We start from the raw sequence: 15,901 nt of genomic DNA on the forward strand, positions 1-15,901 counted from the left end.
CGCTGAAGAGTTGCAGGGGGGGGAATGTCTCCTCGACCCTCCCCTCTCTCTCCCAGTCCGGCCGCGGTGGCCCTTGAGAGTTTCAGGTAGTCCCGCCACATGCTCTTCCGGTCCGGCCACCAACGGTCGGGGGGCCGAGGCCGACGGGATCCGGCTGCAGCCGATGAACCAAGGAACCCGTTCATGGGGCCAGAGCCAGGGGCGTCTGGCCGACATCCACCGGAAGCCCGGCCCAAAGACGGACGGGACATTTTTTCTTTTCTCCTTCGTAATAGCAGCGGCAACACGCCAGGCACCACTTCTTTCTTCAAAAATGGCTTTGACAACACTGGGGGGGATGTCTTGCACATGCCTCCGACCCCCCCCCCCCGTCCTCATCGCCACCGGCCATAACAAATGTCAAGCGGGGCGCCGTGGGGTGCACTGGGAGGGAGAGACGGTGCGAACAGGCCTCTCCCGCCTCCCCAGGTGGAGGCTTCCCAGCTGCACCCTCAGCGCTCCAGGCGCCCGGAAAAGGGTTCTTCCACTGTGGCCATGCTGCAACGTCTCGCCCGGCAGGGTGGAGCCCGTCCGCTCATTTGACCCCGCGATCGCCAGTAGCTACCGAACTCTCAAAATGGCGGTCGACCTGGCAAGAGCGGGCCCAGCATAAAGAAATGGCCCGGTCACTGCTTGACTCCACCACCGTAGTCCTCCACGACCTTGAAGATTCTAGAGGAGCTGCGGGAGTCTCCGACCCCCGATGGGGAATGACTGCCATGATCGCCCGTGGAGTGACGAAACTGTATCCGCGGGACGTCGGCGCTCCCATGCTGGCGCCAGCCTCACTTTGAATTACTAGAATCCTGCAGACCTCAGTTCCGGTGAAAGCACAGTGTGACCCGGTAGGAAAAATTGTTGCACCCCCTCCCCTTTTTGAGTGATAGTTCAAACCACCGATCCTTTCCTTTGCCCTTTTAACGGAACTTTGGACTGCCTCCCCCTCTTTTACATTTTCTAGAGAAAACAAAACATTAACCACTACATTACCATAGCAGTTGACACCAGAACTGTTTTCAAATTGAAAACCAACAACATCTTCAACAGAATCCTTTTTGTTTCTGCTGTGACCCTGCTACAGCACAGGCATTGTCCCCAGCAGTAATTCTGCAATGCCGGTAAGAATAGCTGTGGTGCCTACTGGACTCAGTCACCCCCGCGGCGCCCCACGCCGTTATTTGCTGGGCGGCAACTTACTAGACATCACTTTCGTGCCATCTAGATTTCAGCGCGTTCTGCTGCCTTGGAACTATTCGCACAACAGACTGCTACTGACGACCCACCCCCAGGCAACATCTTCTGAATTTTCATAATTTGAAAGAACTAGTAACATGTCCTCATCAGGAATTCAAAAGAAATTGCCACGGTCTCTTCGTTGTTTAAATGTTTTTACTGTTTTTGTTTTGTTGTATATATTTATATGTTATTAAAGTTTTATATTCCTACTACTTTGTTGGAGTGCTATATATTTTTAATGTGACACATAATTGTAAAAACTTTGATGTACAAAGAGTCATTCCTGGAATCTTCCGCTTCAGGCTCGGTCCCCTCCCCAATCACAATACAGGATGGTTTTCAGATAGTAGGAACACGTGTGGTGTGACGGATCTCATCGGGTGTGGGCCTTGATCTACTATAACTCCTTTGAAGAGGGGTGATTCTTTACAGCTGGAGCCATAAACTACATCTGCAGGGCTAGCTGATAGCCTGGACAATCGGACACAGAGGAAGAGGAGTGTCAGAGGGTGCGGTAGTGAATAGGGCGAAAGGGAGGTGTCGGGCGGGCACAGAGTGTGATTCTCAGGGAAGAGCAGCGCAGATGGGGGGAGGTTTATTGCCCATGCATAAGACAGAGAGCGGGGGTGACCAGTGCCTGGGGAAGATACTTGCGAGGGTGGGGAGCCATGCTAAGGATCGACAGCGTGCAGAGAGTGGGTCTGGTCAAGGCATCTAAAATGACTGCCGTGCACGACAAAAGTGTGGCATTTGAAAAAAGGCAAGATGGCGCAGACAATGTTTTTCAACACTTCCTGATTTCCTTCGAATCGAACGTTAACAGACGTTGGGGCATATTACCAAAGTTAAGCGATATTTACCTTCTTAGGTACATCAAACCTAAGAGGTCAGGGAGGATCTACTATGCCCCCTTATGGTCATTTGCCCCTTCGCTTTGGCCTCCTCTTGTCTCTCGATCCTACCGAGAGACAAGATGGCGGCCGCTACGGACTGTTTGGAATGTTTACAGACGCCGGAGAACCAATCAGCTTCGCAAACCTCCGTTACGCGAAGCGGAGCGCTGTTACAGATATATATCTTTTTTTGAACGTTAATTTCTCAAAATCCAATGGAGCACATATATTGAGACCTAGCAAAGGCACATCGGGCTACCAGTCCCTAATATTTTACCAAGTTTCGTGCAAATCCATTCAGCCGTTCGATTATTATTATTATTTTTTTTTTTTGCCCCGCGGGGCCCTTTTAAAACCTCCACATCAAACCTAGGGGGTCAGCGAGGATCTACTATGCCCCCTTATGGTCATTTGCCCCTTCGCTTTGGCCTCCTCTTGTCTCTCGATCCTACCGAGAGACAAGATGGCGGCCGCTATGGACTGTTTGGAATGTTCACAGACGCCGGAGAACCAATCAGCTTCGCTTCACAAAGTTCCGTACCGCGAAAAGTCCGCGAACCGGAGCGCTGCCCGGTCCGCTGTTACAGATATATATCTTTTTTTGAACGTTAATTTCTCAAAATCCACTGGAGCACATATATTGAGACCTAGCAAAGGCACATCGGGCTACCAGTCCCTACAATTTTGCCAAGTTTCGTGCAAATCCATTCAGCCGTTCGGGCTAAAAGTGAGGCCAACCGCCCTATGGAAAACTCAATGTTAAAAACATGTTTTGGGACCCCCCTTTTTTCTCGGCCCCCCCTTGACGAACCCCCCCCAAATTTTCAAGGGCTGCTCAGAAACAAAATGTGCCATTTTCCTGAAAATTTCAGCCAATTCCGTCCACAAACGCCAAAGTTATTAGACATAGAATTTTCAAAAATCCCATAGAGAAAAAATCCTAACTATATATACCTACTGGCGACCGCCAGTAGGTAATATATATATATATATATATATATATATACACATACACATACACATCTATATATATATATATACTGCCACAAAGATGAACAATCCCAGTCAATCCGAAAAGAGGACAGCACTCACGGGAATTCTTGTCAGTGATTTTATTGTGTAAACCCTCCCCCGCACCAACAGAAGAGTTTCGGCATTGCCGCCTTCCTCAATATATATATATATATATATATATATATATATATATATATATATATATATATATATATATATATATATATATATATATATATATATATATATATATATATATATATATATATATATATATATATATATATATATATATATATATATACAAATCCTCTACCTCCGTTTCACCGGGACCTGTTTACTGCGGTGCAAGCCAGGGGCGGAGGTCGCCCTGTAATCCATTTCTCTCACAAAACACAGCGGCCGCTGTGTCAATGCACTCCCACCAGTTCCTCTCGGACAAAATACAAACGAGATGGCGTGAGTGTTCAATGTGGTTTATTCCTTCATTTCAATTCCAGCATATATGGAAACCATGGAACCAAAAACCCAACGCGTTTCGGCGATGTACTCTCGCCTTGCTCACGGGTAGTTTGTACATAAAAATGAAGTTTTTAAATAAAGTTTTAAAGTGCACATGTGATAAGTGAAACAATATAAACGAAGGACTAGTGGCTTGTAAAAGCGGCGGCCATCTTAGGCTAGTCTTTACATTTTTAGTAGTAGGGGTGGATTTGTATAGCGCTCCCATTACATAGGATTATGAAAATATATGAATTAAATATACCCTCATGTTTGAATTTTCTCACATGATTACAATATATTAATAAATTCAACCCCCACTCGTCACATATTTTTTCCAAAGTCAAGTGACTGTTAACCATTGCTCCATGGTAGTAGCGTATTAATATCATACCTAACTACGGTTCATACCTGACATATTCTATATTATTGTTATATCGCCAAAGAGGGTCCATACATCTACATGTCGTCTAGTGACCAGAATTGATCAACGCATTAAGACCAGGTGGCCAATGTTCCATCACATATCAAAATTAAAGGTTACATTTCCATTACATAACAAATTATAACTCATACTCCGTCACGTGACTAGTCCATATATCAAATTGTCATGATGGCTACTTTGGACCCAACATATCATATTCCAAGTGGTTACGTGCACATCGGTATAAAGAATTCTTATAATTCTCTCTTCAGGTGGCACCTCTTCTTAACCTGTGTGATAGCAGGAAAAATAAGAGAAGAAATACAGCCTGTCAGGTATGATCATTATATACATGCGACAAATTCGCGACTAGCTACTTCCACATCTGACAACATAACGTCCTATTCTTTACTAATACTAGTGTGCTAAAAACAAATAAAATAAAATAAAATAAAACAGTGGTTTCCTCGCAGGAGGAAGGGCATCAAAGTAATGGCTCCAATTCCGTTATTTCAACATTTCTAAAACAGCATTCACAAGACATCATTAATAAGCTCCCCAAAACTGATCCAGCATCTACTAGGCCTATTGAATCCCATTGGAATTAAGGTAAAAGATTCAGACTTTCTAAAATAAATTTACAGATTATTGTAATTCTAGGAAATGTGGATTGGTAATGACTTTTACTCTCCCAGATGCCAAGCCATTTCCTCCTCGGAGTTAAGGCCTCTTGGGATCAGGGTATCGAGATTTATAATGTACCTGTTCTCTAGCTGCCGTAGCTTCCGGATCTTGTCCCCCCCTCTTTTCATTTGTGGTAGTTTATCTACCACAAAGAATTTAAGGAGATTGCGGTTCCCTCCATGTAGTTCCTCGAAATGTCGAGCTACAGGTGAGTTCTGTTCCTTGTTTTGTATTGCCCTCATATGTTGCAGGACTCTCATCTTCGCAGGGAACATAGTGCTCCCCACATATTTCTTAGGGCAGGGGCATGTTAGTACGTATACACAATACTCCGATAGGCATGTCAGATGTTTTTCTATTATTTTGTCTTTCTCTTCTACCGGGAAGTGTACCTTCTTAACATTTGTGCTGAACTTACACGCTTTGCATTTCATACAGGTGAAGAAACCTTGAATTTTGGAGGTTGATGGTTTAATCATGCTGACCTCATTATGGCTTACCTTACTCCTCAGTGTCTCTGCTCTACGGTAGGTGGTGCTCGGCCTCTCTTTAAGGATATCGTCAAGGGTGGGTTCTGTTCTCAATACTTTCCAATGTTTTTGTAGACTTTTCTGTACCTTCCATGACTTGGAATGGAAGGTAGAGATAAATCTGATGGTTTCTTTGTTTTCTTCTACACTTTTCTCTTTAGGAGTAAGTAAAGAATGATGACTAATCTTACTCACTTTGTCGAGTGCACAATCAACGACGCTTTGCTTATAACCTCTCTCCCTAAAGCGCGCTTTCATGCACTCGCTCTCTTTAACAAAGTCTGAATCCATACTACAATTCCTCCGAGCCCGGAGGAATTCCCCAAACGGGATACTCTCAATCAGTGTTTTGGGGTGGCTACTTTCTGCATGGAGCAGAGTATTCCCCGCAGTTTCCTTGCGGAATAGTTTCATAGAAAGTTTCCCTGCTGAGGCCTCTACAGAAAGATCAAGGAAGACTGCCTTCGAGTCACTAATCTTGCCCTCCAAGGTTAGATTAAGGTCATTCTTATTGAGTTCCTTGATGAAGAGCTCTGCCACGTTGTTTGGACCCTCCCAAATGATGAATAAATCATCTATGTATCGCAACCATATTTTCACATGGCTGCGATACAACATGTTGGTCCTGGCCACCTGCTGCTCCCAGCTCGCCATGAATAGATTGGCAAAGCTGGGAGCAAAACAGGTCCCCATCGCGGTCCCTTGGCGTTGGCGATAGTATACATCATTAAACACAAAATAATTGTGTTCCAGGCAGAACTGCATCATTGTGATGATCATTTCGGTGTGCTCGAGATAAGAGATGGATCTTCTCTTCAGGAACACACGACATGCCTCAACACCATTGCTGTGTCTTATAGACGTGTACAAACTGCACACGTCTAATGTAATGAAAAGGTAATTATCCTTCCATGCAAAATCTCTTAATTTGTTCATAAAATCTCTACTGTCTTCCAAATAGGATGGAGTCTCCTCTACAAAAGGGCGCAGGAAGTAATCGATATATCTCGATGTATTTTCCAGTAAAGAACCGATTGAGGAAACAATCGGTCTTCCTGGCGGGTTCCTGGCGTCCTTATGCAGTTTTGGCAAAAGATAGAGGACAGCTATAGTGGGATTACGATTCAGAAGGAACGAATATTCGTTCCATTCGATCAACCCCTGATCTTTCCAACATTTTAACATTTCGAAATAGACAGTGTTCGTTTTCTCAATGTTTTCTAGTGAGGAGATTTCATAACAATCTGCACAGTTCAGTTGTCGCATACCTTCGACAATGTAATCTTTTATATCCATTAAAACCACATTGCCCCCCTTGTCCGATTGTCTTATGACAATTGAGGGGTCTTCTCGTAGTGACTTTAAGGCAATTCTCTCACATTTAGTCAGATTGTCTCCTGACCAATGTTTCTGTTTGGCCAGACGTTTAAAATCATCAATCATAAGGGACTCAAAAGTATCAATACCACAAGACGGTAGGGAGGGATTGAATGTAGACTTCGATTTAAATGAATTGGGACAATTCAAGTTAGTGGTAAAACCTAGAGTTTTTGCATTAATCAATTCATTTGCCGGAGTTCCAATTTCTAAGCATTTAAGTGTGATCAAGGATTCCACTTCAATAATGCTTTCACTTGCAGGCTTGGTACTAGATGGAACAGATGCACTGTTTTTTACCTTAAGTTTGTTCCATTTGTGTAACCTTAATTTACGAGTGAATTTAAAAAGGTCTATGCGTTCCTGTGAATAGCAAAAGTTAGTTGTAGGGCAAAAAGAAAGGCCAAATTGGAGTACCTCATATTCGCTTTTGGATAAAGCGCGAGATGACAGGTTAATCACATTCTGTTGATTCATTGTCCTCTTCTTTTTTGACCCCGTGTATCCACTCCCATTGGGGTTAAATTTCTTTTTGTAGCTTCCGCCCCGCCTGTCTTCGGACTGGACTTGTTGGCTTCTTCTCCTTGCTTTCCTCTGCCTTTGCCTCTTCCTCTGAATCCTCGACCCCTTCCCCGACCTCGGTCTATTTGCCAGTTTTGCTGCTGTTGCGTTTGATTCATGCGCTTGAATTCCTCCCAAAAATTTGTCAGCTTTGTTGGATTCTTTGTTACATTCTCAGTGGTTGCTGATGTTTGTTCCTCCACAGAGACATCACTTTCCACCACTTCTTCTCCAGATTCACCTCCCATCTGGGTTTTATCAATATTTGCTTGTATTCCTTTACGTGCTATATAGTCATATTTTTTACTAAATGTGAACACTCTCCCAGAGTTATAATCAATTTGTTCCCTTAGGAATTTGCGTTCCTTTTTTGCCACAATTTCCTCTTCGTGTTTGCTTATTCTTTTGTTGATTTCTTCCATCTTGTTAGAGAAAGCTTCTGTTGTTTCTTCTTTGCAAATTTCTTCCTTGAGTTCTGCTATTGTTTTAAGCAGTATAAGTCTGTCTTTCCATGCGTGTTTTATTAGGATAGATACCATCCTATTGGAGCAGTCCATCAAGTTCTCTGCCCATTCTTCTGCCAATTCCATATCAGGTTCCTCATATGAGGGTGCTATTAAGATTCTCAATCCTCTGGGTATTCTTTTTTCTTCCTGATACTTCTCCAAAGTAATAGCCTCCCACCATTTGGAGACTTCTTTCCGTATAAGTTTTTCTAATTTGTTGTACTTGTTTTGCAAATTCATAGTGGCAGACTGTGGTTCTTTGTTGGGCTGACTTGTTGACGTTAGTACAAACATTGTTTTTGCCCTTAGCCTCCTGCGAGACTCTGTATCCTCATCCATGTTTCCGTTTTTATTTTTTATTTTCTATGGGTTAAATGCCCCAAACCATAGGCTGGTATTAATAAGTACTTTGCATTATTCACCCACGCTCATCTGAGTAAATGTTTGTTCGTTTTTTACTGGATGCCCGTGTCACCCACTAACAGACTTATTTTTTTGCTGCCAGTTGGACACAGAACAGTAGCGCTGTGGAAAGCTTTTCAAAGCGTACGGGACGATTTCCTTAATGGATACTTTTTTGCCAGGAAGATATCAAAATGCGGACTCACCCCTGTGACGGCGTCCGCGGATCCAACAGAAGCCTCCGTGTTCCCAACCGGACGTTCACTTCATGGACGGTCCACAAATTCAACTGGCAATAATCCCAAAGGTTCGTTTCCTTGTAGTTTGTTTTCCAGCGCGGTCAACCGGTGTCTGTATCAACACACAAATCCTCTACCTCCGTTTCACCGGGACCTGTTTACTGCGGTGCAAGCCAGGGGCGGAGGTCGCCCTGTAATCCATTTCTCTCACAAAACACAGCGGCCGCTGTGTCAATGCACTCCCACCAGTTCCTCTCGGACAAAATACAAACGAGATGGCGTGAGTGTTCAATGTGGTTTATTCCTTCATTTCAATTCCAGCATATATGGAAACCATGGAACCAAAAACCCAACGCGTTTCGGCGATGTACTCTCGCCTTGCTCACGGGTAGTTTGTACATAAAAATGAAGTTTTTAAATAAAGTTTTAAAGTGCACATGTGATAAGTGAAACAATATAAACGAAGGACTAGTGGCTTGTAAAAGCGGCGGCCATCTTAGGCTAGTCTTTACATTTTTAGTAGTAGGGGTGGATTTGTATAGCGCTCCCATTACATAGGATTATGAAAATATATGAATTAAATATACCCTCATGTTTGAATTTTCTCACATGATTACAATATATTAATAAATTCAACCCCCACTCGTCACATATTTTTTCCAAAGTCAAGTGACTGTTAACCATTGCTCCATGGTAGTAGCGTATTAATATCATACCTAACTACGGTTCATACCTGACATATTCTATATTATTGTTATATCGCCAAAGAGGGTCCATACGAGGAAACCACTGTTTTATTTTATTTTATTTTATTTGTTTTTAGCACACTAGTATTAGTAAAGAATAGGACGTTATGTTGTCAGATGTGGAAGTAGCTAGTCGCGAATTTGTCGCATGTATATAATGATCATACCTGACAGGCTGTATTTCTTCTCTTATTTTTCCTGCTATCACACAGGTTAAGAAGAGGTGCCACCTGAAGAGAGAATTATAAGAATTCTTTATACCGATGTGCACGTAACCACTTGGAATATGATATGTTGGGTCCAAAGTAGCCATCATGACAATTTGATATATGGACTAGTCACGTGACGGAGTATGAGTTATAATTTGTTATGTAATGGAAATGTAACCTTTAATTTTGATATGTGATGGAACATTGGCCACCTGGTCTTAATGCGTTGATCAATTCTGGTCACTAGACGACATGTAGATGTATGGACCCTCTTTGGCGATATAACAATAATATAGAATATGTCAGGTATGAACCGTAGTTAGGTATGATATTAATACGCTACTACCATGGAGCAATGGTTAACAGTCACTTGACTTTGGAAAAAATATGTGACGAGTGGGGGTTGAATTTATTAATATATTGTAATCATGTGAGAAAATTCAAACATGAGGGTATATTTAATTCATATATTTTCATAATCCTATGTAATGGGAGCGCTATACAAATCCACCCCTACTACTAAAAATGTAAAGACTAGCCTAAGATGGCCGCCGCTTTTACAAGCCACTAGTCCTTCGTTTATATTGTTTCACTTATCACATGTGCACTTTAAAACTTTATTTAAAAACTTCATTTTTATGTACAAACTACCCGTGAGCAAGGCGAGAGTACATCGCCGAAACGCGTTGGGTTTTTGGTTCCATGGTTTCCATATATGCTGGAATTGAAATGAAGGAATAAACCACATTGAACACTCACGCCATCTCGTTTGTATTTTGTCCGAGAGGAACTGGTGGGAGTGCATTGACACAGCGGCCGCTGTGTTTTGTGAGAGAAATATATATATATATATATATATATATATATATATATATATATATATATATATATATATTCACTGAAAAAACTATAGGTTTCACACCAGTTATAGTTAGGTGGAAATTTTACTCGCATAAAACCATTGAAATTCCCACGTTATAGTTAGTTGGACTCACTATAACTTGCGCGTGCAATGCACTGCTGATGACGTCACATATTACATCACTCATGACAAGGTCAGTGACATCACTCATGACATCACTGATGACATCTCAAATGACATCACTGATGACAACATCCTTGTGACAAAGTGGTAGACCTCCTATCAGCATAAAATAACCTTTGACACACACATTCAAAAATAGAAACTAACATTTTCTTAAAAAAGGAGAAACCAATACCAATTACAACAACTTATTAGGTAATTCCAACATCTACATACACATCCACTCATTCACCAACAGTTCTATATAGTCACCCATGCATGTACTTACTCATCATATGTACTCATACACCTATACATCCTGTTACACACTAATACTCATCCATATAGTTACTCACACACAAATTCACACATGCAAATAAACTATCAAAAAAACATTTACTTGATTATACTGCTATATACACACCACTACACATACTTCTACAGAAACGGAAACATATTTACTCTCTTAAACAATCAATTATAAAAACACATACTCACTAACCCACCCATACACACAATCATCCACCCATACAGTCTTGCAAACATGCTGTCTTCAAAATACATACAAATAGTGAGTCACTCATTCATGCATCTGTGCTCTAAGTAATATCCCCCACCGAACCATACAGACACTGATACTGATACTCAAAAAAACAATGAATAACCCATATACACACTCATGTAGCTACTCAAAAACCCATGCAGCTACTTATACACAAAGTGAGACACAGATACAGATATTTAAATATTTAAACATTACTCGCTAATATATGTATTCACTAAGATACATTTAATAAGTCAGTTAACCAATCAATTTTACACAAAAAAAATCCATTTAGACATTTATTTACCCATTTATTCTTCCATCAACCTTTAGATATACATATATAAAAAATATTTATTTTTCAGAAAGATACACATTCACTGGATGATGTCATCAGTGATGTCATTTGAGATGTCATGAGTGATGTCACTGACCATGTCATGAGTGATGTAATATGTGACGTCATCAGCAGTGCATTGCACGCGCAAGTTATAGTGAGTCCAACTAACTATAACGTGGGAATTTCAATGGTTTTATGCGAGTAAAACTTCCAGCTAACTATAACTGGTGTGAAACCTATGGTTTTTTCAGTGAATTTAATAGGTTTTTTAAATGCTAATTCCTAACTATAACTGGTGTGAAACCTATGGTTTTTTCAGTGAATTTCATAGGTTTTTTAAATGCTAATTCCTAACTATAACTGGTGTGAAACCTATGTTTTTTTCAGTGAATTTCATAGGTTTTTTAATAGCTAATTTCTATAGCTATGAAACATAATATTTTTTATAATAAATCCTATATTGTATATTTATGTAATACTATTTTTTTATGTATATTTTTCCCTTTTTTTTCTGCTTCGGTGCGCTCCCGGTGCGCGCACCGGTGAACGCACCGGTAAGCGCAGTGTTATGGCGCGCCCCGGTACGTGTACCGGTGAGCGTCCCGTTAGCGTCATTGCCGCGAACGAAAACATCATCATGACGTATCGCGTAGTCGTGTGATGCGTCTTATGACGCACGCCGTAAGCGCACCCGGAAGTGCCCGAGCGCATACGATCGCGCAACGTAAGCGCCGCCGGGCAGGCCGCCGGGCGCGCCCCGGGGTGCGCACCGGGGTGCGTAGCGTAAGCGTTTCGGGTCATGTGACCTGAAAATAACACTTTTCATTGGTTCAGAACAGTTTTGGTTTCCAAATGATGAAAACCTGGGTCATGTGACCTGAAAATAACACTTTTTATTGGTTCAGAACAGTTTTGTTTTCCAAATGATGAAACCCCCCACCTTTTTTCCTCATTCTCACTTTGTTCTTTGAGTGAGGAAGACCTGCTTCTATTGATAGAGAAATGGCTACAGTAGCAGCAGCAGCTGGAGCATCGGCACCACCACCACCACCAGCACAAGGACCACCACAACATCACATTGGTGGTGAACAAGAAGAGGAGGAGGAGGAGGAGGAGGAAGAGGATGAGAGAAGGCAGTTCCTGCCTGAAGACAATCCCCCATATAAACCAAAGGAGCACTTTATATGGGAGTTTTTTAAATTCCCAAGGGGTGCAAAGAAGGTAAACGCTGCAAAGGTGACCTGTCTCATCTGTGGCGCTGTACTATCCAGGGGGAACCCTGCCCAAAAATATTCATTTGGGAATCACAGAATGATTCGCCACATGCAACGATTGCACCCCAATAACTATTCTGCAGCAGAGGTGAGAGAACTGTGCAGAAACCTTCCACAATCGTCTTCCAGACCCTCAACAAGCCAAGAACCCACTCCATCGGGTTCAGAGGCAAGGGAGATGGTCCCAAACATACAAACCAAGTTTGGTGCATACAAAATCGTTTGTATATATTGTGGAAAAACAATAACTTATGGTGAGCAAAGTATTAATCTCATCAACCTTGCTGGTGACAACCACAAGTGCCCAAAGAAGCCTTAATTTTTTCCTGTTTTTTTTTGCTCCAGTTAAGCCGTTTACAATTCCCTTTTTTTTGTTTGTCCCCATAAAAAATACAAAAAATATAAAATTCTTCATAAAAGCCAAAAAAAGTAAAAAAATTCAAAAAAACAATAAAAAAATATAAAACAACAAAAAGAATTTAAAAAACAGTTCTTTTTAGAACTACATCGAATTTATAAAAAAATGCTACATTTAAAAAAAACTCTGTCATTCTTTTTTCTCCATGGTACGCTCCCCGGTACGCTTCCCGGTGCGCGCTCACTTTTTTTTTTTTGCCCCGCGGGGCCCTTTTATGGCTCCCACATCAAATCTAGGGGGTCAGGGGGGGTCTACCCTACCCCCTTTTAGTAATTTCCCCCTTTGTTTTTGCCACCTCTTGTGTCTCGATCCTACCGAGACACAAAATGGCGGCCGCTCCAGACTGTTTGGAATGTTGACAGACAACGGAGCCAATCAGCTTTCCGCTCGCGAACTCGCGTTACGCGCTGGTACACGCCCCGGTGCGCGTACCGGGGCGCGCTTATAGATATATATATTTTTTTTAACCTAAATTACTCAAAATCCACTGGAGCACATATCTTGAGACATAGCAAAGGCACATCGGGCCAGTCCCTACAATTTTGCCAAGTTTGGTGGAAATCCATTCAGCCATTCGGGCTAAAAGTGAGTCCAACCGCCCTATGGAAATTAACATGGGGAAAACACGTTTTGGGACCCGCCAAATATCTCGGCCCCCGCTTGACGAATCCCCCCCAAACCTTCAGGGAACGAGCAGAGCGGAGCGGGCCATCTTCTTTGAGAAATTCGCGAAGATTCGTCCACCGGTGCCAAAGTTATTCCCAATAGAATGTTGCGGATTTCCTATGGAAAACAATCCTAACTATAACTGCCTACTGGCGACCGCCAGTAGGTAATATATATATATATATATATATATATATATCTATATATATATATATTTATTAATGCTCCCAGTTTGTCCAACAAACATAGACGCACTCAAACAGCACCTGCAGACAAAGCTGTATTTATTGAGTACGAGCGACAGCCGGTATGTCGTCCCTTTTAGCAGCTTTCCCGTCGTTCTCGTTTGAGTGTGTCTATGTTTGTTGGACAAACTGGGAGCATTAATATTACGCGGCCGTCCTGCCACGATAGACGCACTACCCCGGTAATGTGGGGGCTACGGGACTTTGTATTTATGGGGTCTCTTTGTAATTTAATATATATATAATTGGTTTTGGCTAGTTTCCAAGTAAAGGAAAATGAATATTCTCACACAATGGATAAAATGTATTAATATTGTGTGCATTTAAGCAGTTATATATATATATATATATATATATATATATATATATATATATATATATATATATATATACTATAATATCCTCAAAAGAAAAAGAGGCAGATTATTAAATGTAATCTCATTCTGTCAAAGTATTTAAACTGTTAAGTATTGTTTCTATGTCCATGAAATGTTTTGATGCACTAGCACTTTAAATTTGGAGAATTGTCTGTTCATGATCAGGTGATCAAGGCCGCTTGGACGGCCGAAACGCGTCTTGACGAATGTGGGATTGAAATAAATAATGCTGGAGCACAAGTTGGTCTACGCTCGTGATTTTTGTTTGTAAGCGAAGTAGTTTGTGAGTTGTTGCATTTTTACCGGCATTGGATTGCTGCTGGTTCATGGACCCCCTCTGTGAAAAGAAAAGGCTTCACAGCAAGCAGTCTACTGCCTGTTAAGGTTCCTGTGTGTCATCACCACAGGCGCGTGGTGGTGCGTTGGCGGGGACCCCAGGGGCACTACTTGGTGTCCGTTCAAGGGAAAGGGTGAAGCCCCCCGGATACAGTCAAGCAGTGCAAAAAGGAGCGCAATAAGTAATGTGCAGCGTGGAGGAGATAAGCGGCAGGACTGTTAGAAGCCGCTGGATATCGCTCGACTGAGCAGGTACGCGGCAGAGAGAACAGCCGAGTCGACTTCGACTTCGAAACGTGGTAAGAGCCATTGCAACTGTGACTGTAAGGGTCAGGAGGTATTTCCCTACCTCAAGGAGCCAAGCAAGCATTATATTTTTTGGGCGAACATTGAACCGTCGGGATTGTGTGTCTAGACGGGAATACAGCGACCATTGTTTGCGAAGGTTTATTGAGGCAGAAAAGCATATTTTGAAAAGACTTTAATCCCACAGAAATGTCAAAAGACGTGCGTAGAGCCTGAGAGCTCGCCGCAGATGAAATGTTTTCAGATGCCCTGGAGACTGAAACCACCATTATTCCAGAGGCAAATATAGAGGCAGGAGCAGAGTCTACTAGTCCCAAGGAATTATTTAAAGAGTTGGAGAAACTCACCAGACAAGAGCAGTCTAAATAGTGGGAAGCGCGCTCATTAAAGAGATATTTGGATGTGGGGAGAATTCCCAGGGGGCTGCGTATCATGTTAGCCCCCAGTTATGAGTCGCCTAATCCCTTGATGATGGCTGAGTGTAACCTCCAGTCATCAAGACGCCTTGTGCAGATTCTTGTCAAGTATGCGGAGATTGATGGGGCAGATTTACAGACAAAAATAGATGCCATGGAAGTCAACATCAAGCAATTAGGGGGAGACCCCAGACAAGAATCCAAATTTAGAGATGAAATGAAAAGTAGATTAGCCAAGGAAGAGGAAAATATTAAGATACGGAAGATTCATACATTTAAAAGAGACAGAGATGATTACGCCAATGGGCAGATTTTTACACTTGCACGACGTTATGACAGTTTAAGGGCAGCCACTGCCAGCAAACGGAATGAAGGAAATAAAGGGACTGAAAGACAACAAATAGAACTTTCCTCAGTGCCTAGCTCAGCGGCAGAAAGTGGGTCAGATAATGAAGGTGCAAGGAAATCAGCTGGAGTAAAATTGACATTGGGGGAAGAGTTGGATATTTTAAAGCAAAGCAGGCGGGACACACTGAGACCAAGGTTTGGAGGCACAGTGGCAAAACAAGGTGCCAAAGGAGAAGGGGGAGACGC

At 42.2% G+C, this 15,901-nt stretch overlaps 1 protein-coding gene across 1 annotated transcript in view; it reads right to left on the reverse strand.

Moving 5' to 3' along the window:
* The window catches only part of LOC144761925 (spermatogenesis-associated protein 7-like), a 970,202-nt gene that overhangs the window by 544,715 nt on the left and 409,586 nt on the right, over positions 1–15,901 (reverse strand). The window lies entirely within an intron of this gene.

This window comes from Lissotriton helveticus, chromosome 6, assembly GCF_964261635.1.
Source record: "Lissotriton helveticus chromosome 6, aLisHel1.1, whole genome shotgun sequence".
Classification (NCBI taxonomy): Eukaryota; Metazoa; Chordata; class Amphibia; order Caudata; family Salamandridae; genus Lissotriton; species Lissotriton helveticus.